The sequence below is a fragment of the Vombatus ursinus genome, unplaced genomic scaffold (assembly GCF_900497805.2).
Source record: "Vombatus ursinus unplaced genomic scaffold, bare-nosed wombat genome assembly UNPS02014809.1, whole genome shotgun sequence".
Classification (NCBI taxonomy): Eukaryota; Metazoa; Chordata; class Mammalia; order Diprotodontia; family Vombatidae; genus Vombatus; species Vombatus ursinus.
In genome coordinates this window covers 9717748-9743625 of record NW_020954587.1, presented here as the reverse complement: position 1 = coordinate 9743625, position 25878 = coordinate 9717748, and the positions used below count along the sequence as shown (strand labels likewise).

General features: G+C 34.8%; 1 protein-coding gene across 2 annotated transcripts in view; it reads left to right on the top strand.

Moving 5' to 3' along the window:
• Positions 1–25878, top strand: part of LOC114052800 (amine oxidase [flavin-containing] B) — a 144885-nt gene that overhangs the window by 35159 nt on the left and 83848 nt on the right. The window contains exon 1 of one of the 2 annotated variants that reach the window (XM_027875518.1): positions 3665–3706. The exons of the other annotated variant lie outside the window; for it this stretch is intronic. The gene's annotated coding sequence lies outside the window, so the exon portion shown is untranslated. Of the gene's footprint in view, positions 1–3664; positions 3707–25878 lie in introns of those variants that run through there. 2 annotated transcript variants of the gene reach the window in all.

The following is a 25878-nucleotide window of genomic DNA, read 5'->3' as shown; positions in this document are numbered from 1 at the left end:
ATTATTTAATATACTAATTAATACTATACTAATATGTAATACTATACTAATAATATATTATAATACTATACATATGTATAATAGTATATATACATGTACAATACTATATATGTATATTACTATATATATATGTTATAATACTATACACACACATATATAATACTATACTAACCCAATACAATACTAATGAGCTAATAATAGTGCTGTTATGAGGATAAAATTAGATGATATATATATATATTTACATACATACATATATATGTGTGTGTGTATATATATATATATATTTCACTTTGTAAACCTTAAACCACTGTGTAAATGCTAGCTATTAAATACACAGTTATTTTGGCATGGAGGCACTAAAGGAGATAAGGAAAAAAGCCTTCAGGAATCAGTACTTCAGCTGAGTTTTTGTTCTATTTAAATTTTCTTTCCCTTATATATTTGAAGGGTTTTTTCCCATGGACACTGAAAGAATTTGTTGTTTGTCGATGGAACTGTTAAAGTTAACTGCTCTGTCTTGGCGTTTACAGCACAGGATTTTTTTTTCCTGGAAGTGATCTGTGGATTGTTTTAACTGACACTTCTTTTGTGTGTTCAGAAATTCTAGGCATTTTTCTACATCATTTCCTACATTATTGTGTTTAAGTTTTTAGATTTGTTATATTTTTCTGGGAGACCTATAATCCTTAAGTTTTCTTTACTCATCCTGTCTTTGAGATAAATATGCTTTGCTTATATGAAAATCATGCTTTGTTTTTAATATTATTGCTTTTTTCTTCTCTTCTTCCAAGTTATCTTTCACCTTGTGTATTTGCATTCCCAATCAGTTATTCTCTCTAGTTTCTTTGATGAGATTTACCACCATTGATTAAAGTTATTCTCTTCTGCCAGTTATTTCTGCTGTGCAGAAATTCTGCTTTCACAATTCATATTTTTCTTTTAACCATTCAGGAACATCCTGCTGCGGCTCCATTCTCTCTTGAGAATTCATTAGTCTCCCATAAATTCTGCTTTCACAATTATTACTTCTCTTTTAAACTATTCAGGAACATTCTGTTGTGACTCCATGGTCTCTTAGGAGTCCAAAGGTCCTCTGCCTCATCAGATGTTGATTCACTTTCCTTCATCTTGCAGTATGTATTCATAGATGTCTAGAGTTGTTTAGCTGCTCTGGAGGCCATGTTCCCTTCTGTTATTACTACCTTCCCTATTGGTTTATCTGCCTATGCTCAAGGTCTCTAATTAGCTTCCTTCCTCCTGGGATCTTTGGTGATTTCAATTTTTTTTTCATCATCCAAAACGAGCCTTTTCTTTTCATTTTTCTTTGACACTAGAAGGAAAGATGGGCCGTGGGGTAGAGTTGAGTTTGGTTGCAAGCATATGGGTTGTCTTATGTAGCCCTAGCAGAGTCTAATGGATATTTGGGGAAGGGGCTGCTGAGTAAGCACGTTACAAGTTAGAGATTAGCCTTTTCTGCTGTTAGTTCATCCAGTTGTTACCTTCTTGGGGTTGTTGATGTCTCAGACAGCTGAAATCATTTTATCTCTTGTACTTAATTCTTATTTTGGTGAGGTGGTAGGGATTGAAGAAAGTATCAAGTGCTCCACCTTGTTAGTCATATTATTTTTAAGTGAATCTTGAAAAGAGACAGAGATTCTAAGAGGTAAAAGTAAGTAGCGAGTACATCTCATGGGAAATCACTTGTGTGAAAGTACCTAGATGCCGATGAAATGTTATATAAGAGAAGCAATAGATCAGTCAGTTTGTGGAATGTAGAATACATGACAAGTAGTCCTCCTGTTTCTGCCTGGAAAATTCTAGTGACTGGGGTCTCACTATACCTTCATTCTCCTTCCACCCTGCACTGAAACTACATGTTTGGCTTACTTTATGAGTGATAATTGTTTTAATTTTGGTTTTGACTTTTCTTCAGAGCAACTGAAGGAAATTCATACTCTTACTTTCACAGACTTGTTATGTCCACATATCCAGTCTGTTGTCAAATCTTTTCATTTCTAGTTTCATAACAACTCTTGTAATATATCTCCTCTCCATTCACACAGTCACTACCCAGCCTTTATCACCTCTTGCCTAGACTTTGCAATAGCTGTCTAATAAATCTTTCTATCTCAGATTTCTGCCCACTCCAATCTATCCTCCATTCAGCTGCCAAAGTGATTTTCCTGAAGTTTAGTTCCTCCCATGTCACCCCCTTTCTCAATAAATTCAAATTGTTCTCAGTTACCTCTAGGATCAAATATATAATCCTATTTGGCATTTAAAGCCCTTCATAACCTGTCCCCTTCCTACCTTTCTAGTATTCTTGAATCTGACTGCCCAGCAACACACTCTAAAACAAGATACTTTGGGCTACATGCTTTTCTTCACCCATAACACTCCATCTCCTTCATTCATGCCTTTGCACTAGCCAGTCCCCAGTGCTTTGAATCCTCTCCATCCTCACTTCATACTTTTAGCTTCCTTGGCTTCTTTTAAGAGTCAGCTCAACAGGTGGATTTCAGAGAGACTCACATGAACTGATGCTGAGTGAAGTGAGCAGAACCAGGAGAACATTGTACACAGTTACAGCCACATTGTGTGATGACCAGCTTTGGTAGACTTAGCTCTTCTCCACAATACAATGATCCAAAAGACTCATGATGTATATATACCCAGACTTTTTTTTACTTTTCTTTTTTTCTTTTTTATAACTGAAACTTAAATATACAATAAGAAAAGAAAAAGAAACATTATAAGCTTAAGTACAAAATAAGAAAAGAAAAAACCACATCTAGAGAAAGAATTATGGAGTCTGAATGCAGATTAAAGCTTACTGTTTTCACTTTTTTTTTGTTTTTGTTTATTGTTTCTTATGGTTTTTCCCTTTTGTTCTGATTCTTCTTTCACAACATGACTAATGTGGAAATGTGTTTAACATGATTGTACCCGTACAACTTATATCAGATTACTTAATTGTCCTAGGGAAGGGGGAAGGGAGGGTGAAAAATTTGGAACTCAAAATCTTACAAAAGTGAATGTTGAAAACTATCTTTACATATAATTGGAAAAAATAAAATACTATTAAGTGGAGGGGGATAAAAACAAATACAACTCCTTTCTCTTGCTTCCCTAAGCAGTTCTAAACTCATAAGGTGCGATCAGTTGATCCTAGGTTCTGCATAGATCTAGAAAGCTAATTATTTGCATTTTCCCCCTTAGAATGTCTTGAGGTCGAGGACTATGTTTTTCCCTTTCATTGCATCCCCCGTTCTTAGCACAGTGCCTGGTACATAGTAAATGCTTACTAAATGCTTGTTGACTGACTGATTGATTGACTAACTGTCTTAAATAATTTAGCCGGGATTTTTATGTGATCTTCCTTTGAAGTCTACCATTTGGTAAATTTGCTCTACAGAGGTAGTGCTTATTCTTATAATGAAGGTCTTTGCATGTATATCTCAAAGCTGCTTTCCGTGGGGTAGAGTCCATTCCTCAGGTGTGTCAGCAATAGCCATGTGTTGATTCTGATACCGTAATTAAAAACTTGCTGAATGGAACTGAATGGTCTAATCGGATAAGTGAACCTCTTTTGAAATGCCTTTCATGTGATTTTAATCTCCACACACATATTGTTGTGATCCTTCTTCTTTTACAGAGCTGCAGGGGATCCAAGTGGGACTGAGCTTCCTGAAATGGGACTGTGGTATGGCAGCTCTTTGTGATATAAAATTACAGTATCATGAAAAAAAGTATTTTATTTTATTGATGGCCAAAACTGTCTTACAGTGAAGCATTTATCTGAAGAATGGTCAGGAGAAAAGCTAAAAGATAATTCTTTCTAGAAAGTAACTCAACATGCTTTGCTGATGTTCAGGAGAGACAAAACCCCATAAATGACATTTTCCTGTGTAACTGGATTCAGTAGGGGTAGCCTTGGAATCCACTTAAGAACAAAGAGGTGAGATCAGTCAAAGACTGTGATGGCATCTGAGCCTGTTTCACCTGCAGCACTCACTCTGCTAATTAGTTGCATTTTACTCCTGTTCCGAAGAGCTAAATCACTTTCAGGGTCTCCTGGGACTTTGAATTCTTGATCCACCCTCATCTAGAGCCCTCAGGAGGATAAGTCCATTCCTCGTCTTCCTTGTTACTCTGTTTCAACATAGACCCAAAGACAGACACCTTGTTGAAGTTAATCTCTCTAAACTTTGTTTTCCTTGTCTACAATCTATGATCTGTACCTTCTCTTCCAGCTTTGAAATTATATTATTCTTGTCACCAGACCAAATTCTATATTCTTTTACTCTAAACCAGGCAACTGTTTAGTCATGCTCATTTCAATCAAAGATACAATCATTGTCTTAGTGCTTGAAACACTGGCTTAGCTCTGTTTGACCTCCCCAGTCAATCACTAAATACTGTCAAATTAGCTGGAACTGAAGAGTCCAGAACCTAAGCTTCTAGCATGATATAGTGGTAAAGGGTCCAACTTGGCATTAGGAAGACCAGAGTTCAAATCCCACTTTTATTATTAACTTTGTGGTTAACTTTATAATGCACCGTTTACTGCTTTGAGACTTAATTTCCTCTTGTGTAAAACAGAGATGACAAAAAATACCCATAGTGCTTATTTCATGGGGCTGTTGAGAGGATCAAGTAAGATCAAATATGTAAAATACATAGTATATTTTAAAACACTAAAAATACCAATGAGAGGCAACATAGTATAATGTATGGGAAGCCCACCTCAGAGATAGAAAGACCAAGCTTCAAGTTCCACTTCTGACACATGCTTGTTATACAACTAAAATTAATAGAGACATTCTTGGTGTCCTGGGCAGCTCTCAAAGATTATGATATTGCAGAATAATTGTTTATCTGCATTGGTTGAAGCAGATTTCTCAGTCTGAGTTGTTCAAACAAATGAAACCATAGGTCTGGATCAGTCAATAAATGTCACTCCCATAATATCGTAGCTTAATTCGTTTTCTTTAAGTGAGAAATACAAGATATTTCACAATAGTTTATGTCATGTCTCATTTCATTCTCTTTTAAAGTTAAGAACAGAGAATATAAAACTTGACACTCCCACCCCACCCATTTTCAGAGGTGAGAGGTCCATAAGCATTATATATTTCATATATCCCAACTTTTTTTAATTTTTTTTGCTTTTTTATTATTGAAACTTAAACGTACAATAAGAAAAGAAAAAGAGATATTATAAACTTAAATATGGAAACTTAAATACAAAATAAGAAAAGAAAAAAGCTTATCATGTGCACAGCAGAATATGAGAGGATTCAAAATACACAGCAATAAATTTCCATTTCAAGAAAGCTTACATAATAATACTACACATTATGTTGAAAGCTGTCTATCTTTTCTTTGCTTCCTTGTTAGTTTTCTTTTGTTTTATTCTGTGCACTCTTTACTTTGTTCTTTTTTCCCCCTTCCTCACCTCCCCGCCAGAAGGCTACAATTTAGCACAGACATATTTATATATAGATACACACCTATATATATATATACACATAAATATGTATATATACCCAGACTTTTGTTTATGTAGTTTAGTTATGCTGATTTTTTTCCTCTTCTTATTTTAATTTTTTGTCTTTTTAAAAAATGCTATTTGTGATATAGGATGGTTCTTGGAGGAGGAGGAGGGAGAAGAATACTGGGGAAAACTGGTGATATAAAACCAAGAAAAGATATCAATAAAAACTTATTCTAAAAATAAAACTTAATACTTCAATGCTTCAACAATCTATGTATTGAATGTATCAAATGTTACTGATATGGGTATTCTCTTTGATGGTGCAAATTATAGCCTGACCATACCTTTACATCCTGTGCTTCTTTTATTCAGCAAAGGCCCACTCAACATTCTAGGTACCTTTCCACTAGACTTCAGTAGATACCATGCAGCATATGGAACTTTCCTGGTTGTCTCTCCAGTAGCATCAAAGTGGTGCAGTAAATGAAGTGCTGGGCCTGGAGTCAGGAAGACTTGAGTTCAAATAACCCAGACACTAGTTGTGTGACCCTGGGCAGTCACTTAACATCTATATGCCTCAGTTGCTCCAACTGTAAAATGGAAATGATAATAATAATAATATCTACTTCCTAGAATTGTTGCAAGGATCAAATAAGATAATATTAGTAAAGAGCTTGGCACCTAGTAGGCACTTAATGAATGTTTCTTTCCTTTTTTCATTCATTCTTGCTCCATAAATGTCTCTGATGACATTCCTGACAACATTTTTCTGAAGCAATTTTTCCGAAGCAATTTTTCCTTGGTAATACATTATAGACTATTCACAATTTCTTGTCTCTTGGGTCATAGAAAGGGTAGTTAGGTGGCACAGAGGATTAAGTACCAGATCTAGAGTCAGAAAGAGACCTGAGTTCAAATCAGTTTTCAGACATTTATTATCTGTATGACCCAGGGCAAGTCACTTAACCCTGTTTGCCTCAGTTTTCTCTTCTGTAAAATGAGCTGGAGAAGGAGTGGCAAATCACTCCAGTATCTTTACCAAGAAAATCCCAAAAGGGGTCACAAAGAGTTGGATATGATTGAAAAATGACTAAACAATAATAATAAAGTCATAAGAATATAGATTTAGAGCTGAAAGTAACTTAGACCAAGCCACTTATTTTATGGATGATTGACAGATCTAGGATTCAAACCCAAATCTGCTGACTTCAGAAGAAATGTTGTCATTTTTCCTGCACTATAACCTGAGACTTTAATTTTTTGGCAACTATGCTATTTCCTAACTTGAAACCATATGGCATCACTGGAAGAATAAATATTGCCTTTGCTTCAGGGAGAAACTTGGAGTCGTTAAAAGTAATATGCAAAAAATAAAAAAACAAAAGTAATATGCAAATTCTAGGCCATATGACCAACAAGGTAGGGGATTTCTCCAAAAACTTTTTATAAACCACTTAAACCCTATCCCTCATCCTCCTAAACCTCAAAGGAATTATGTGCTATATGTAGAGTGATTACATCTAAATCCACAGAAGAAGAAAGAAACCGTGACAAGGTAAAATCCTGTTTGAATTAATACCACAGATCTCCTCTACCCAAATCCATGCACCAAACTTGTAGACTTGTATATTAGGGCTTGACTAGGATAGGGAACCCTCTTACATGCACTGCTACAGTGATTGAATAAACATCCTTGCATCCACTGTTTTAAAAGAAGCAGGAAGGAAAGAAGAGCCTTGGTGGGGCAGGAAAGCTAAAAAATGTACTACCTTCTGACTAGTCTTGCCCTACAATAGAGATCTGTAGTAAATCTCCATAATTAACCTCTTCATCATGGATTATATTTTTTTGATTTTGCTAATTTGCTTTTTAAAAATATTATGTTGACTACTTTAGTTTCTATATGTAGTAACTCCATATTTTTTATTCTATAAATATTGTTTTTCCTTTCAACCATTCTTGAACTTTTTGTTGTTCCATGCTTTCCGAGGCATCCATGAGTTGTCTTTCATCAGGCATTGATTTACTTCCTTTTGTGTCACAATATTTTTAGGAGGAGTTGTAGGGTTTTTTTACTTCTTAAATTTTTGTTTTTTCTTACTTATGGTTTTAAGATATTCTCTGTTGATTTATCTGTTTATTCAGTTTTCACCTTTTAAAAGAAGTTTCCCCATCATTTACTTTCTAGCCTCTCTTTTCTGGTGTACAGTCATCATTTTACTAAAAGATAAAGATACAAATGAAAATAAGACTTGAACAAAATTTACTGCGCATCAGGTCAATCTCAAAAAGTAGTCACTATAATCATGTTAACAGACAAAGTAAAAATTTGCAATATCATTAGAGATTAAAAAGAATTATGCTTAAAGGAACCATAGACAATGAACCAAATATCAATGCAAAACATGTGCCAAATGGCAAAGCAAATAAATTATAAAGAAAAAAAACCTAAATTGTAAATAATATAGCTAGTAACAAAATAATGGTTAAAGGTTTTGATTTTCCTCTCTGGAACTGGACAAATTTAACACAAATATAAATAAAAAGGAAAATATAGAATTGAACAAACTGTTAGAGAATTTAGAGCTGAAAAACTTATGGCATCTTCTGATTTGAAGCACTGATATATACATACATATACTATGTATATATGTATGTGTACAATATACACATACATATATACACATATACATATTAATATACATGTGTATTTCTCAGTCCAAATAACATTTTTACAAAAATAAATTATAAATTAAATTACAAATAAATGTAAAAGAAAAACATTAATCACATTGTGACAGACCTTGAACAGTAAAAATAGTAACTAATACAAGGAATACATAAAAAAGATACACACCAACTTGGAACTATGATAATTATACTTCTCAAAAAGGCAAAACCCTGATCAAGATGGAGAATTCTATCATACTTTTAAAGAACAATTAATGCCTATATTATACAAATTATTCTCAAAAATTGAGAAAGAGAACAATCTACCAAGCTTCTTTATATGACAAATATAATCTTACTACCTAAACCAGGGAAGTGTAGAGCAAAGAAAACTATGAGCTAGCTTCATTGATGTGTAGGAATTAAAATTTTAAAATAAAATCCTTGCAAAAAGAACATAAGAATACATCCAAAGAGTAGGATTTATACCAGGGATGCAAGGGTGGTTCAACATTAGGAAAATAATATAATTAAACATATAAAAACAAAAGAATATAAAATAATATGATGATATCAGTGGATGCAGAAAAAGCCTTTGATAAAGCACACCTTTATGTATATATATGTATATATGTGTGAGTGTGTTTGTGTGTTTGTGTGTGTGTGTGTGTGTGTGTGTGTGTGTACCCTACAGGGCATAAGCATAGAAAATGTGTTGAAGTATGATAAAAAGTACGTACCTAAAACCAAAAGCCAGTATCATATGCAAGGGGGAAAATACATGAAGCTTTCCTAATAAAATAAGAATGTCCTCTTTCCTCCTTGTAATTTGACGTAATTCTAGAAATGATAGGAATAGGAATAAGAAAATGGAAAGAAATTAAAGATATAAAGATAGACAAAAAGGAGACAAGACTATCCCTTTTGCTGATGCTGTGATGCTTTCCTTAGAAAATCCCAGGTTTGTTGAGAGGGCGGAGCCAAGATGGCAGAGGGAAAGCAGTGACTTGCTTGAGCTCTCCCCCAAACCCCTCCAAATACCTATAAAAATGGCTCTAAACAAATTCTAAAGCAGAAGAACCCACAAAAAAACAGAGTAAAACAAATTTCCAGCCCAAGACAACCTGGATGGCTGATCAGAAAGGTATATCGCACCGGGCTGGGAGAGGAGCGCAGTTTGGCTTGGGTGTGCAGGCTGCAGCAACCCTGGAGCAGGCCTCAGAGGACTGAATCACGGGCAGCTGGGGCGGTTTCCAGACTTCTCAACCCACAAACACTGAAGACAACTTAGAAGGTCAGTGGGAAAAGTCTGTGACTGCGGTGAGAGAAGGAGCTAGGTCTCAGCCACAAGTCCCGAGAGCGGGCCGTGGTTGCCTTCTGAGCTTCTGGCCCACAGACTGAGGGGGAATCTAGTGGCTGATCAGAGGGGGATTACAAGGATCTCTTTGCCTGTGCTGAGGCAGGAATCTCTTGCTTTGCCCATGCTTGGATCTGGGTCACAGTTCTGAGGGGCGGCGCTGGTGCGGTGGAGCTTGTTGTGGTGGTGGAGCTTGTTGTGGTGGTGGAGAGGAAACACCTCGCCCCTTATCATACCACCTTGGAAGAACTGAAAATTTACAGGTTCCTAGAAGTAGCTCTGAAAACAACTGTACAAACCCCTGAAACTTGGGACAGTACATTCTTCACATTGGAAGCAGACTCTTACCTTAACAAAGAGTTTAAAACTCAAGTAATTGACTGGGATCATGAGCAAACCTTGCAAAAAGAGTCAGACTATATTATCTTACTTTGGTGACAAAGAAGATCAAAACATACAACCAGAAGAAGACAACAAAGTCAAAGCTCCTACATCGAAAGTCTCCAAAAAAATATGAATCAGTCCCAGGCCTTGGAAGAGCTCAAAAAGGATTTTGAGAAGCAAATAAGAGAAGTAGAGGAAACACTGGGAAGAGAAATGAGAGTGATGCAAGAAAATCATGAAAAAGCAAGTTAACAGCTTGCTAAAGAAGACCAAAAAAAATACTTAAGAAAATAACACCTTAAAAAATAGCCTAACCCAAATGGCAAAAGAGGTCCAAAAAGCCAATGAGGAGAAGAATGCCCTAAAAAGCAAAATTGGCCAAATGGAAAAGGAAGTCCAAAAGCTTACTGAAGAAAATACTTCCTTAAAAATTAGAATAGAGCAATTGGAAACTAAGGACAATTTGAGAAATCAAGACACTGTAAAACAAATCCAAAAGAATGAAAAATTAGAAAACAATGTGAAATATCTCATTGGAAAAACAACTGACCTGGAAAATAGATCCAGGAGAGAGAATTTAAAAATTATTGGACTATCTGAAAGCCATGATCAAAAAAAGAGCCTAGACATCATCTTTCAAGAAATTATCAAGGAAAACTGCCCTGATATTTTAGAACCAGAGGGCAAAATAGAAAGTGAAAGAATCCACCGATCTCCTCCTGAAAGAGATCCCCAAAGGAAAACTCCTAGGAATATTGTAGCCAAATTCCAGAGTTCTCAGGTCAAGGAGAAAATATTACAAGCAGCCAGAAAGAAACAATTCAAGTATTGTGGAAACACAATCAGGACAACACAAGATTTAGCAGCTTCTATGTTAAGGGACCGCAGGGCATGGAATATAATATTCCAGAGGGCAAAGGAGATAGGATTACAACCAAGAATCCCCTACCCAGCAAAACTGAGTATAATCCTGCAGGGGAAAAAGTGGTCATTCAGTGACATAGAGGACTTTCAAGCATTCGTGATGAAAAGACCAGAGCTGAATAGAAAATTTGATTTTCAAATACAAGACTCAAGTGGAACATGAAGAGGTAAACAGGAAAGAGAAAATCATAAGAGACTTTATTAAGGTTGAAAGTTTACATTCCTGCATGGAAAGATGATATTTGTAACTCATGAGACCTTTGTCAGTATTAGGGTAGTTGGAGGGGAAAAAATTATATGTATGGAGATATAGATAGATAGATAGATAGTTAGATAGAGGGCACAGGGTGAGTTGAAAATGAAGGGGTCATATCTGGAGAATAAAATTAAGGGGTGACAGAGGATTATACTAGGAGGAGGAGAAAGGGAGAGGTAGAATGGGGTAAATTATCTCACAAAAAAAACAAAAAAGAAAAGGCTCTTACAGTGGAGGGGAGATGGGGGAAGGTAAGAGGGAATGAGTGAATCTTATTCTCATCGAATTTTGCTTAAGGAGGGAATAACATACACACTCAATTGGGTATGGAAATCTATCTTACCCTACAGGAAAATGGGGGGGCAAGGGGAAAAGAGAGTAGGGGGATGATAGAGAGGAGGGCAGATTGGGAAAGTGAGTAATCAGAAGCAAATACTTCTGAGGAGGGACAGGGTCAAAAGAAAGAATAGAATAAATGGGGGGGCGGGATAGGATTAAGGGAAATAGAGTTAGTTTTTCACAGCATGTCTACTATGGAAGTGTTTTGCATAACTGCACATATATAGCCTATATTTAGTTGTTTGCCTTTTCAATGAGGGTGGGTGGGGAGGAGGAAGGGAGAAAATTTGGAACCCAAAGTTTTAAAAACATATGTTTAAAAAAATGTTTTCACATGCAACTGGGAAATAAGAAATACAGGAAATGGGGTACAGAAATCCATCCTGCCCTACAGGAAAATTGAAGGGGAAGGGGATAAGAGAAGGGGGGAGAGAAAGGGAAGGCAGATTAGGGTAAGGGGTATTCAGAATGCATGTCATCTTGGGATGGGGGGCGGGGCAAGGTGGGGTGAAAATTTGGAACTCAAAATCTTGTGGAAGTAAATGTTGAAAACAAAAAAAAAATTAAAATTACCATTAAAAAGTAAATGCACAGAAGAAAGCAAAATAAAGTTCAAAAAGGGAAATAGAAAAAAAAAATAAATGTTTGTTGAAGAATGAAAAAAAAAGAAAATCCCAGAGAATTAGCAAAAAAAAAAAGCAATTAAGTTCAGTATAGAATATACTAACATAAATACTAACCCTATAAAAATCAATGGTATTTTCAACACAGCAATATCAAACTCCAAGAGGAAATATTTTCAGATTTCAAGAGGAAATACTCAAATTCAAAAATAATTACAAAACACATAAAATATGTGGGAATCAGTCTTCCATAGAATACTCAGACTTATGGAGATAAAAGGATAAAATGTTCCCTAAAGAAATAAAGAATAACCTAAATAAATATAATGATATTCAGTGATCATGGCTGGGCTATATTACTATAATGAAAATTACATTATCTAAATCAATTTATAGATTTAGTATTATACCAACCAGACTGTCAAGGTAATCTTTTATAGAGCTAAACAAAATAATAACAAATTTAATTGGGAAGAAAAATAGATCTCCAAGGGAAATGGGGTGGGAGTGGGACTTAAGACCTTCTAGATGTCAAATTATACTTTAAAATCATAATTATCAAAATTACATTTGGTACCTTTTTTAAAATATAAAATTAGATCATGAAACATACTAAGTAGCTCAGTGAAACATACTAGATAAGCAATTAAACTCAGTAACCCAGTGTTTAACAAATCAAGAGTATACATTACTTAGGGAAGGACTCTTTATTTGACAAAAAATTTTGGAGAAATGATAGAAAATAAACTTGAACCAACATTTTTCATTGTTTATATAATAAGCTCAAAGTGGACACATGAACTGAATATTACAGGTCATAACCATAAAACAAAAAAATTGAAGAGAATCAGAATAGTTACTTTTCATAGCTATAACCCAAGAAGCATATTCTTAATCAAGCAACAGAGGTGATCACAAAAGACAGAATAAAGTATTTCAATTGCATTACATTGGAAAGATTAAACACAGACAAAATTAATACAACTAGGATAAGAAGTCTATCCTTAGGGAGTGGAGAGGGGAATCTTTGTATCAAATGTTTCTGATAAGAATCTGAAAACATTTATTGAAATACACATACCTATAGAGATACACACATGTGTATATGTATGCATATACATCCACATATGACCAAAAGTCATTCCCCACAGGATACAAGCAAACAAAACAACTAAAAATTATTGGCAATCATATGAAACAGATCTTTAATAGTAAGAGAAATGCACACTAAACCAACTTTGAGGTTTTACCTCATACCCAGTGGTTTTAGGTTAGCAAATTAGCAAAGATGACAAAAGATGAGAATAGTTAACTTTAGTGGTGTAATGGAAAAACAGCCACATTAATATACCATTGGTGAAGTTGTGAACTGGTCTAGTTCTTTTAAAAGCAACTTTAAAAGGAACTTAAATGCCCATACCTTCTGATACAGAGATTTCATTAGTCATTAGTCAAGGAGTTCAGTCAAACTATTTCTAGCAACAATTTTGTAGGGAAGAACTGGAAATAAAATAGATGGCCATTAACTGGGGAACAGTGAACAGATGTAATGGAATATTATTGTGCTGTATAAAACAATGAATATGATGAATATAGAAAAGCATGAGAAAGAACTGAAAGATATTCTAACTGTAAATATTATATGTGTGTGTGTATTTCTCAGCACCTTTATAAAAATAGAACATATACTTGAATACAGAGAAATTATAAATGAATGTTTAAAAGGAGAAATACTAAACATATCCCTTATAGACCATAATCTAATAAAAGCTAACTAATATAGACCTTCATGTATTGTGAAATAAGCAAAACCAAGAAAAAAATACCTGATGACTACAACAACATATATGGAAAGAACAGTAGCAAAACAATCAAAACTAAATTCAATGAAGCAAAATGACTAAGTTTGGCTACCAAAAAAGGTATGAAAAGGTCTTCCCTTCTTCACACAACATATAATATGGTTTTGCTGGACTTTTTAAAAAAAATTCTTTTTTAATTCTTTGTTAAAAGAGATGATGCTTTGGTGGGTATATTAAGAAAAGCTGAAAACTGACAAATAGAAGTTATCAGTAAATAATATATCTTGTAAGTTATTAGGAAATCACAAGTAGTTTTGTAAAGGAATTTAGCTCTCTCCTTTTCAATTAACTCATTGCCCATTCATATTGTCCAGTTCTCCCTGATAGGTCTATGAGTCATCTTTTCAACTATATATAATTATCTGGACAATAGATGATCTTCCAGTTGTTTTTTTTTTCCATGTTAATAGTTAGTCTGCACACTTTTGAATGATTGTGGGTCTTATTTTAAGAGCTCTGAAATGTTAGAGGATTTGATCGTATCAATACAATGTCATTTGAAAACAAGAGTATTTAGAGGAATCCTAGTATTTACCCTATGTCCTTGATATTACTAATTACAGAGTAATTGAATAAAATTATCTGTTCACTTTCAAGCAATACGTTATGATTTTGTTGTATAGACATGCAATACCTTGTTGGGAAAGAGCCTGGAAAACATCATTTAACTATCAATCTAATGCTTTTTATAGTAAAAGAACAATAAGCACATAATTATAACAGCATGTATTACAGACCACTGTAAAGGTGTGACCTACTGTGGAATATTTTTTAATCTTTTTTTTTGCAAAAGTCTTATCTGTTTTCTTTACATACCCACATCAGAAAGCCATCAATAGGTATGTAGATTATTTTCATAAAGATTTTATAGACATGGAAGAGTATGCACATGGGCCAGTAGTTATTGACATTTTCTTACCTTTTGGAGTTCGTGATGTTTTTAAGTATAGCACCTGCACTGGGCTACCCTCCCAATTTGGTTCTCACAAGATTATAGGTTAAGTCTTTTTTGTTGCTCAGTTGTTCAGTCGTGTCCAACTCTTTGTGACCCCATGAACAATATCTATACATGGGATTTTCTTGGCAAAGATACAGGAATGGTTTTACCATTTCTTTTTGCAGCGGATCCTTTTGTCAGAGAGTCAAAGGTTAAGTCACTTGCCCAATATCATGCAGCTGGTAAGTATCTGAGGCCAGATTCAAACTCATAAAGATGAGTCTTCCTGATTCCAAGTCTAGTGCTCATTCCACTGTGCCACCTAGCTGCCCGCTGACCTAATTAGCTCAAAGCAAATGTATTTGGGATATAGACCTTGAAGTGGTATTGCTGGATCAAAAGGTATGTACAGTTTTATAACCATTTGGGCATAGTTCCAAATTGATTTCCAGAATGGTTGGATCAGTTTACAACTGTACCAACAGTGCATTAGTGTCCCAGTTTTCCCACATCCCCTCCAACATCCAACATTTTCCTTTTTGTCATATTAGCCACTCTGATAGGTGTGAGGTGGTACCTCAGAGTTGTTTTCATTTGCATTTCTCAGATCAATAGTGCTTTGGAGCATTTTTTCATATGACTATAGATAGCTTTGATTTCTTTATCTGAAAACTGCCTGTACATATCCTTCAACCATTCATCAACTGGGGAGCGACTTGTATTTTTATAGATTTGACTCAGTTCTCTATATATTTGAGAAATGAGGCCTTTTTCAGAGACACTTGTTGCAAAATTTTTTCCCAGTTTTCTGCTTTCCTTATAATTTTGGATGCATTCCTAAAGACATCCAAAAAAATGCAAAAGGACCTATTTGTACAAAAATATTTTAGCAGCTCTTTTTGTGGTGGCTAAGAATTGGAAATCAAAGGATGCCTATAAATTGGAGAGTGACTAAACATGCTGTGGTATATGATTGTAGTGGAATATTAATGTGCTGTAAGAAATGACAAGAGACGATTTCAGTAAAATTTGGACAGATTTACATGAACTGATCCCTACATAGTGAAGTGAACAGAACCAGGAGAACGTTGTATACAGTAAAAGCAATATTGTTCAATGAAGAATTGTAAATGATTTATTCTTAGCAATACAATGACTGATGAAGCATACTATCTGCCTCCAGAGAAAGAATTGATATTGAACAAATACAGACTGAAGCATGCTATTTTTCACTTTCTTTCTTTCATTTTTTTCCTTTTATTTGAGTCTTCTTGTACCAAATGACTAATATGGAAATGTTTTACATGATTGCACATTTGTAACCTATATCTGCTTACTGTCTCAGGGAGTGGGGAAGGAATGGAGGAAGGGAGGGATAGAATTTGGGATTTGGGGCAGCTAGGTGGTGCAGTGAATTCTATCCAGCACTCGCCCTGGAGTCAGGAGGACCTGAGTTCAAATCCAGCCTCAGACACTTGACACTTACTAGCTGTGTGACCTTGGGCAAGTCACTTAACCCCCTTGCCTAGCCAAAAAAAAAAGGGGGGAGGAGAATTTGGGACTCAAAAATTTAAATAAAAAAAATTTTAATAGCAAATGTATTTACTAAGAAGGCATCAGAAGAACAATTACTACAAAGTATTTCTCTCATCAACAGGGGATAACTCTCCCACAAATGAACACAGAGTCCCTTTGAAGAGTAAGCACAAACTTAGAATATACCGGTAGTGAGACACACGTATAAGGGAACATTTATGGCTGCTTACAGTACTATATAAGGCCCTGATAATCTGTCTTCTTGTGATGTCCTTGCGTTGCTCCCTTGTCTGCACAAGTCTCTGCTCAGCTTCTTGTTCAACTGGGCCCTCTGGCTCTCCTCCTTCCCTTGGGACAATCTCCAAGGGCTAACGCTATTTCTCCCTGTAATCCGTGGCTGGCTTTCTTTTTGGCTGCCAGAGATCATGCTCTTTGAAACATCTTCAAGCCTTGAAGTCTTGTCTCTCTGGATCCATGATCCCTCCTGGATCTGGTTCTCTGCCCTTTGCTCGATAAACATGCAGAGAAAAAAGGGTGGAGAGAGAGAGAGAGAGAGAGAGAGAAATCAAAACCGAGATTTCTGTGGAGTGATATTACCACCTTTGCGGCTTTTTAGTATATTGTTACTAAACACTGTTTAAACCATCTCATATTTTTGCAACTATAGGAATAAGTAGTAATATGAGACCTTTTGCTACTGTTCACATTAGCTAGTTAAGTGGAGAGCAGAGAAGATCTATATTTTATTACTTAGAATCTAAAATATTTATATTATCTAGAATATTTTATTATCCAGAATCAACTTGTCAGTATCTATGATCTGTTTGAGGTACATGCATCAGGATGTTAACTGATTGTTATTTTAATAGGATTATTATTTTCTTTCTCTTGTTCTAAGAGCTTTGTGAATCTATCTTGTTCTCTTAACAATTCAATTGGTACTCTGTTTTTCCAGTTAGCTGTTGGAAAGTACTGCCACATTTTACTATTGAGAAGAGCAAACCCTTAGAGGCCATTGCTTCTGACAATTAGTAATACAAATTAGTAATTAGTAACATGAGTCTACATAGGAGGGGAAAGGCATTAGGCAGTGCAGGATAAGGCATGCTGGTGTGTGGAGGTATGGGAGAATTGATTCCATCATCCTTTTCCTCTTGTTTTAAAATATTTGTTAATGCCATGTTGGAAGATGTTTTCTAAATAAAAGCTTAGTGAGGTAAGACTTTAGAATGTAATGATTTGGACTCCTTATCAGATTCATAGACAAAAACCCCTGGATTGACCACCTAAGTTTAAAAAAAATTAAATTATGGAATAAAACAAGCATTTCCATAATATAGTATAATTTAAAAAAAGATGATTGCTCATGAAATTGTAAATCTATTATGTACAACTTGCTATTCCTTTTAAATATATAATAACTATCATATAAATTTCTTTTTTTTCTTTTTTCCCTCCCCTCATGCTAGAGATGGCTACCATTTGACACATGTATGTATGTGTATATGTATTTGTAAATATATATATAATCATTCAGTATATAATTCTATGTATCAATTCTTTCTCTGAATGCAGATAGCATCTTCCATCATATGTCCTTTGTAGTTGATTTGGGTATTTATGATAGTCAAAATGACTTATTCACTCAAAAATTGTTCTTAAAGCAATATTGCTATTATTATATATAGCATTCTCTTGGTTTCACTCATTTTGCTCTTCATTATTTCATGCAAGTCTATCTATGTTTTTCTAACATCATAGAGCTCATCATTTCTTATAACACAGTAGTATTTTGTAGACCACAACTTGTTTGGCCATTCTCCAATTGATGGGCATCCTCACAATTTTCACTTCTTTACCACCACAAAGAGAGCTGCTGTAAATATGTTAGAACATATATTTTCTTTTCCTTTCCCCTAATCATCTTCGGAAATAGACCTAGTAGTGGTATTGCTAGGTCAAAGGTTATAGGCAGTTTAATAACTCTTTGGGCACAATTCCAGATTGTTCTCCAAAATGGCTGGATCAATAATGAATTAGTGGTCCCAATTTTGATACATCCCCTTCAATATCTGACACTTTCTTCTTCAATCATTTTAGCCAATCTGATAGGTGTAAAATGATATCTCAAGGTTGTTTTGATTTGCATTTTTCTAATCAATAGTAATTTAAAGTATTTTATATGACTATAAATTGTTTTGATTTCTTCATTGGAAAACTAGCTGTTTATATCCTTTGACCGTTTATTAATTGGAGAATTATTCATATTCTTATAGATTTGACAAAGTTCTTATATGAGATCTTTATTTGAGAAACTATAATTTTTTGTCCTAATTTTCTGCTTTCCTTCTAATCTTGGCTACATTTGTTTTACTTGTACAAAAACTTTTAAATTTAATGCAATCAAAATTATCCACTTCACCTGTTACTCTGCTCTTTATCTCTTTTTCTTCATAAATTGTTTATCCGTAAGTCTGATAAGTATTATGTTCCATGTTATTCAAATGTTTTGCACTATCTCTCTTTATATCTAGGTCATGTAACCATTTTTACCTTATCTTGGCAAATGGTATAAAATTTTGGTCTATGCCAAATTTCTGCCATACTGCTTTCCAGTTTTCCCAACAATTTTTACCAAATAATGAATTCTTATCCCAAAATCCTAAGTATTTACATTTGTCAAATACAAGGTTACTGCTGCTATAAATTGTATGTCTACTGTATTTCATTGATCTACCTTTCTAGCCAATACCAGATAGTTTTGGTAATTACTGCCTTATAATATAGTTTAAGCTCTGCTACTGCTAAACCTCCTTCCTTTACATTTTTTTCCTTATTTCCTTTGATATTTTTGACTTTTTGTTCTTCCAAATGAATTTTAAAATTATTTTTTCTAATCCAGTAAAATATTTTTAGTAATTTAATTGGGATGGCATTGAATATGTAAATCAGGCAAAATTGTCATTTTTACTATATTGGCCTGCCTACCCATGAACAATTAATATTTCACCAATTATTTAAACGTGATTTTATTTGTATAAAAATATTTTTCATAATTTCATTTATGTAGTTCCTGGGTTTGCTTTGGCAGATATACTCCCAGGTATTTTATACTACAAGAGTTATTTTAAATGGGGGTATCTCTTACCATCTCTTCTTGCAAGATTTTGTTTGTGATTATATATATGCTGATGATTTATATGGGTTTTAGCCACCTAAATTAATCATGTTCTCATCCTCCCTCCTTCAAGTCCAAAGGCAGAAAGTAATGTGATCCAGCCACTATAAAGTTTATCTTGGCTCCATTTATTGGAATTAAAATTCTCCCTTTGGACCTCACAGAGTACGTTGTAATTTCTAATGCAGGTATCTTATATTTTTATATATCCAGCTTATTTGTGTTTATGACTTATTCCCTAATAGGTTATACACATTCCATGAGGGCAGGGCATATGAATCATTCAAACATTGTATCTTCCTCCAATGGAGGTACCATGGCGCAATAGAAAAGAGCATTGGGTCTGCAGTTAGAGAATCTCTATTCAAGTCTCATCTCTCCTTTTACTACCTTTGTGACTTTAGACAACTCACTTAACCTCCTTGACTTTAGTTTCATTATGTGTAAAATGTTGATACCCCAGGACCCAGAGGTTTCTTTCCATTGAAGCTATGAAACAACTTAGCACCATGGTCTGCACACAGTAGATGCTTAACAAATATTTGTTGAATTATCGCAATAATTATGTTGGAAAGATGGCAAGTATTTAATAATACCTAATATAATAGGGAATATGTGTATATATATATATACATACACACATATGTGTGTGTCTATACATATAAATGTATGCATACATACATGCACATACATACACACATACATGTGCATAATTTTCTATTCTGCTATTGAAAGATAATTATATACATATATATATATATATCTATGTGAAATTATAGTTTGCTTCTGGGTGAATTGGAAAAATAGCATTGATAGTTTTCTAATTTAATGAGAAAATGAGCTATCAGCCATCCTGAAATTCATGGGATTTGGATGAAATGCTCTTGGCTTGAAATTAGCAGGTCATGCAGTGCTCTTGACTACATATGATTTCTTAATACATGAATTCAAATATTTCATTGATTATTTAGTTAATGGATCATTCATAAACTCTTGCTGTTACTTAATACTTTGTGTTTAATTCCTAAGGCCTATGGTTTCCAATGCTGTACAAAGACTGAAAACTCTTAGATTCACCCACATTTCTGTTGTATATCCTTTTCTCTCTACCTGTACAACCACCACCCTAGTTCAGGTTCTCATGGCCTCCCACCTGGACTGTTGTAATAGCCATTTTCCTGCCTGATGTGTCTTCCTGCTCCAAACCACTCTCTACATAGCTGCCAAAGTGATTTTCCTTAAACCTTAGCCTGCCCATGCCACCTAGCTGCCCAGCCCAAGCCTCACTTGGTCATTGTTTGGGTTTTAATGAGTCAGAGTGAGCGTAAATAACAATTGTTCCTGTTCTGACCAGAAACCCTGAGGGTCTTCCCCTCCCAGTTTGATTTTTTTTTTTTTTTTTGAGTAGGCAAAGTAGGCCCTCTTTTGCCTCATTTTTTCCCTAGCCTTAAATCACTGAATGGCTGTTACCTCAGACAAACTGAGACCTGGGAAAGACTTCACCTTAAAAAGGCCAAAGTCTCCCACTGCATCTGGGGTCATCTCCAGCCATCCTGATCTATGTCTTGCTACTGGGCTGGGATGACCCTGGAGGAAAAAGTGAGGTTGATGACTTTGCACAGCCCAGCCTCATTTAAATCCAGTTCACTTGCAAGTCAAGACATCACCCTCCTGATGTCACTGGTCCTCTTCAAGGACTAAGTACAAACAACAACGCCTACTCAATAAAATCCATTGACTGCCTATTTCCTCCAGGGCTGACATTTAAAATTTTCCCTAACCTGGTCTCTTCCTGCTTATCCAGTTTTTATACTTTATTCACCTCCATTTACTTGACATTTCAGCTATACTGGCTTACTTGCTGTTCTTTGCACACAACACTTCATCTTCCATCTCTATCCCTACATATATTATCTCACTTTATTCATAAACAACTCTGTGAGGTAGGTGCAATTGTTATCCCCATTTTCCAGATAAAGAAACTGAGGGTAAGAGAAGTTAAGTGACTTGCCCGGGGTTACACAACTATTGTGCATTTGAGGAAGGCTGTGAACCCAGATCTTGCTGATTACAAGTCCAGGGCTGTATCCACTCTGCCACACAGTTGCACAGTAAGTGCTTGAATAAATGTGTTAACTGATTGATTATAATGTAATTAATGTTGGCTAAGAAGTCAAAGTTTTGGTTAGAGTCTTTTGTGAGGGTAGGTATAAAAGAATCCAATGAGTCTATTTAATATCCACAAGATCATAACTGGACCCACCCACCTTTAATTAAGAAGTTTGTTTTCCTGATTGTCTGAAACAATCAATTGCCTTGTGGTCGACCTACCACCAACACCTTTACCACCTTCATCACCATCACCATCATCATCATCATCATCATCATCATAACCACCACTTAAGTAATAATTTTGAGGTTTGCTCAGCAATAATACATTATCTTGATTGAGCCTCACAACAAGCCTATGAGGTATTTAAGGTAAAGATGTTTTATTCCCATTTTACAAATGAGGAAGCTAAGGTTCAGAGATGTTAAGTTACTTAACCAAGGTCACATAGAGAGCAGATGTCTGAAGCAGCAGTGGTACCCAGCCCTTCCTGACTTGAAGTCCAGCATCATATCCATTGCACCAAACTGCCCATTCAAATTTCAGCTCCCCTCCTAAAAAAGAAAGGTTTCCTTTATTCATGATTTAAATTAATCACAGAAGGAAGAGTTGGAAAAGACCTTATTAGAGATAGCATTAAATAATATAATTTTATTAAATAAATTTTAATTAATTAATAATTTTATTAAATAAAAATTATTAAATTAAATAATTTTATTAAATGAAAAGACCTTATTAGAGATAATGTTAAATTATATAATTTTATTAAATGAGAAACCCCTCATTTCACAGAGGAAAAAACTCAGCCCCAGTGAAGTGAAGGGACTTTTACTCACAATCACACAATTAGTTAGCATCAGAACCTAGACTTAAAGCCCAGATGTCCTGATTCAAAGATGAGAACATTTTTTTCCCCAAATCACACTATTTTAGTCTCATTCATTTATTGGACTTTCCTCTTCCACTCCTTCTCCTTCCCTGTACTCTACTCCCTCTCCCAACAAATTATTCCTCCCACTTTGGTTTTTGTTTGTTTGGTTGATTTTTTTTTTGTTTGTTTTTGCTTTTGTCACACTGCCATGACCTATCTACCTATGCATTTTTATAAAGTTGTTAAAAAGGGGGAGCTGATAAAACTACTGGCCCAGGACCCTCAAACGTATTAGATAAGCCAGGAGAGAGGGAGAAAAATAGTCCCTAGAAGCAATTTTGCCTTGAACTTAGTTGCCTAGATGGACCTGTTGGTTTGCTGATTCTTTTGTTGTGTTCTCTCTGACTTTGTTTCTCTATGTCTCTGTCTCTGTCTCTGCCTCTCTGTGTCTCTCTCTGTCTCTGGCACTACCTCTCTGGCTCTGGCTCTCTCTTTCTCTGTTTTTCTCTCTCTCTGTGTCTCTCTGTCTGTCTCTGTCTCTGTCTCTCTCTCTTTCTCTCTCCCCCCGATCCCCAATTATTTTCTCAGCATACACTGCAGCTTATCTGATAGGAATTCTGTCTTTTAAGAATCTCCTATTTTTTTCCTGCTTTGTACTTAATCATCTATGGCTAGAACAAAGATATTCTAGGGTAGAAACCCAATCTCTTGCTTGGAGGGAAAGCAACTAATTTTATATTCTGCTTTGATGATATTGATAGTCATGCTTTCTTTTTAATAAATATTTCCTAAAGCAATTAAGACAACTGCTTTATTTAATCTTTAAAGCCACATTTCAGAGAACAGAATCCTGCCATATTCTGCATTATATTTTTCACAAAAGTATTTGTTGAATAGATGTCTCAAATTGAAAGCTTTGCTGTGTATCTGTTGTACACGTATAAAGGGGGAGTAATGATGCCTAGACACCCAACTTAGAAAAAGCTTCATGTTTTCATGTTCGTTCTTTTCTTCTTTTATCCTTAGAGCCCATGGTAAGGTAAGGGGAAATCTATTTTACCTAAGATTGCTGCAAAATGCAGAAGGTAGTCAACTCTGTGCAAACAATAAAATGGAAAGGAGAAAGGCTGAAACATTTAAAAAAAAAGAATTGTGATGATTGCTATTATTTCAATAAAATATAGTCGTTTTCATGTATTATTTGAGGGAATAACTCTTTTTTATGGTTTTGAACATAGCCTGAATCCTACTAGAAAGCAATCTCATTTTAGTATCTCGAAGTAGCTGCATCTGGGTATCAGGTTGCTATAGTAACTTAATGAAAGCTGGCTGTTTTTTACCCTCAGTCAACTTGATCAGAACAAAAGTCTTCCCACAGCTTGAGGCTTCGGCAAAGCCCTCCATAATCCTATGTGCCTTGTCATTACTATTTATATGTTAGATGTTGATCCCTTTAGAAGATCAGGAAGAACAGAAGCTGTTCTGCTCCCAAGGGAGCTTGACATCTGACTTTTCTAGTATGCAGTTTTATCTTGAATAACATAATCCCACATTTTGTCTGTAAATTATCAATATTGCGATAAGACTGGAAACACAAATGGAGAAGTGAGTGGTTTAATAATAAATAAATTTGCTACTCAGAGGCAGCTAGATGGTGCAATGGTTGGAGCGCTGGTCCTAGAGTCAGGAAAGCCTCAATTAAAATCCAGTTTCATGTACTTATAGCAATGTGACCCTGGGCAAGTCATTTAACCCCTATTCACCTTGATTTCCTCAACTTCCTTTGTCTCATCATCAGAAAAAATAGGTAAGAAAAGCTTTTTGATTAAAAAATCATAATCATTGAAGTTCCACAGAGAAATTGTCTATATTTAAACATTTTATTTTTTGGGGTTCAAGAAATAACATTGATCAACTACTCCACCAATCTCTGAATTAGCAGGCATTGTGGTATAATATAGTGAGAAGAGAATTGGACTGAGGGTCAGAATCCCTGGGTGCGTTTGAGGGCTGACTCTGCCACCAACACAAGAGATGTGGATAACCATAAGCTTCAATTTAATTATCTGTAAATTTGAGATAATTACATTGTATAGGAGAAAGTTCTTTCTTAACTATAAAGGGCTATATAAATGTGTGTTAGTATTTTTGAAGCATAGGGTAGATTTTTATATATATATATATATGACTTAAGAGGATACACAAGTAAACTCCAATATATTAAGGACTTATGGGAACTCCCAGGGTTGAAACTCCTTTCACCATTACAAATGACAATATGGTTTCAATTTATAGTCTTAGAGAGTTGCCTGAGTCTGAGATAGGTTAAATGACTAGTTCATAATCATATAGCTAGTAAATATATATCTTTCAACATTTAAGGACCTCTGATTTCCTCAGAATTCTTTCTACTGATGCAGGTCACTGAGGAGATGAAAAGATTCTTATCACTCAGAATACAGTTTTGTTGTTGGATTTTACTTTTATTTTGTAAGTTCACTGTTTTCTCTTTTTTTCCATTTAAGAGAGCTCAACCATTGACATCTGAGTTCCATTCAGCAACACAAACTAGAGGTTTGGTTTCATATTGTAATGGTCTTTGTTCTACCTGAGTGACTCTTTTTTAAAAAAATTATTTTTAATTTATGAAATAAAACAAGCATTTCCATAACATAGTATAATAATAAACAAGATGATTGCACATGAAACTCCAAATCTATTATGTACAATTTGCTAGTCCTTTTAAATATATAATAGAAGTTATGTACATTTTTTCCCTTTCCCCCCTCCCCTTCTGCCCTAGAGATAGCTACCATTTGGCACAAATATGTATGTATAGTTAATATCATTCTACACATACTTCTATTTATCAGTTCTTTATCTGGATGCAGATAGTATCTTCTTTCATATGACCTTTTCAGTTAATTTGGGTATTTATAATAGTCAAAATTACTTACTCACTCAAAATTGTTCTTAAAATAATATTGCCGTTACAACTTTCTCTAGGTTCTGCTCATTTTGCTCTTCATTATTTCATGCAAGTCTATCCAAGTTTTTCTAAGATCATTGAGCTCATCATTTCTTATAGCACAGTAGTATTCTACCACAATCATATACCACATTTTCAGCCATTCCTTAATTGACGGGCATCCATGCAATTGCCAGTTCTTTGCTACCACAAAGAGAGCCGCTATAAATATTTTAGAACATATAAGTTCTTTTCCTTTTTCCCTAATCATCCTTGGAAACAGACCTAGAAGTGGTATTTCTGGGTTAAAGGGTATAGATATAGGCAGTTTAATAACTCTTAGGGCATGATTCCTGATTACTC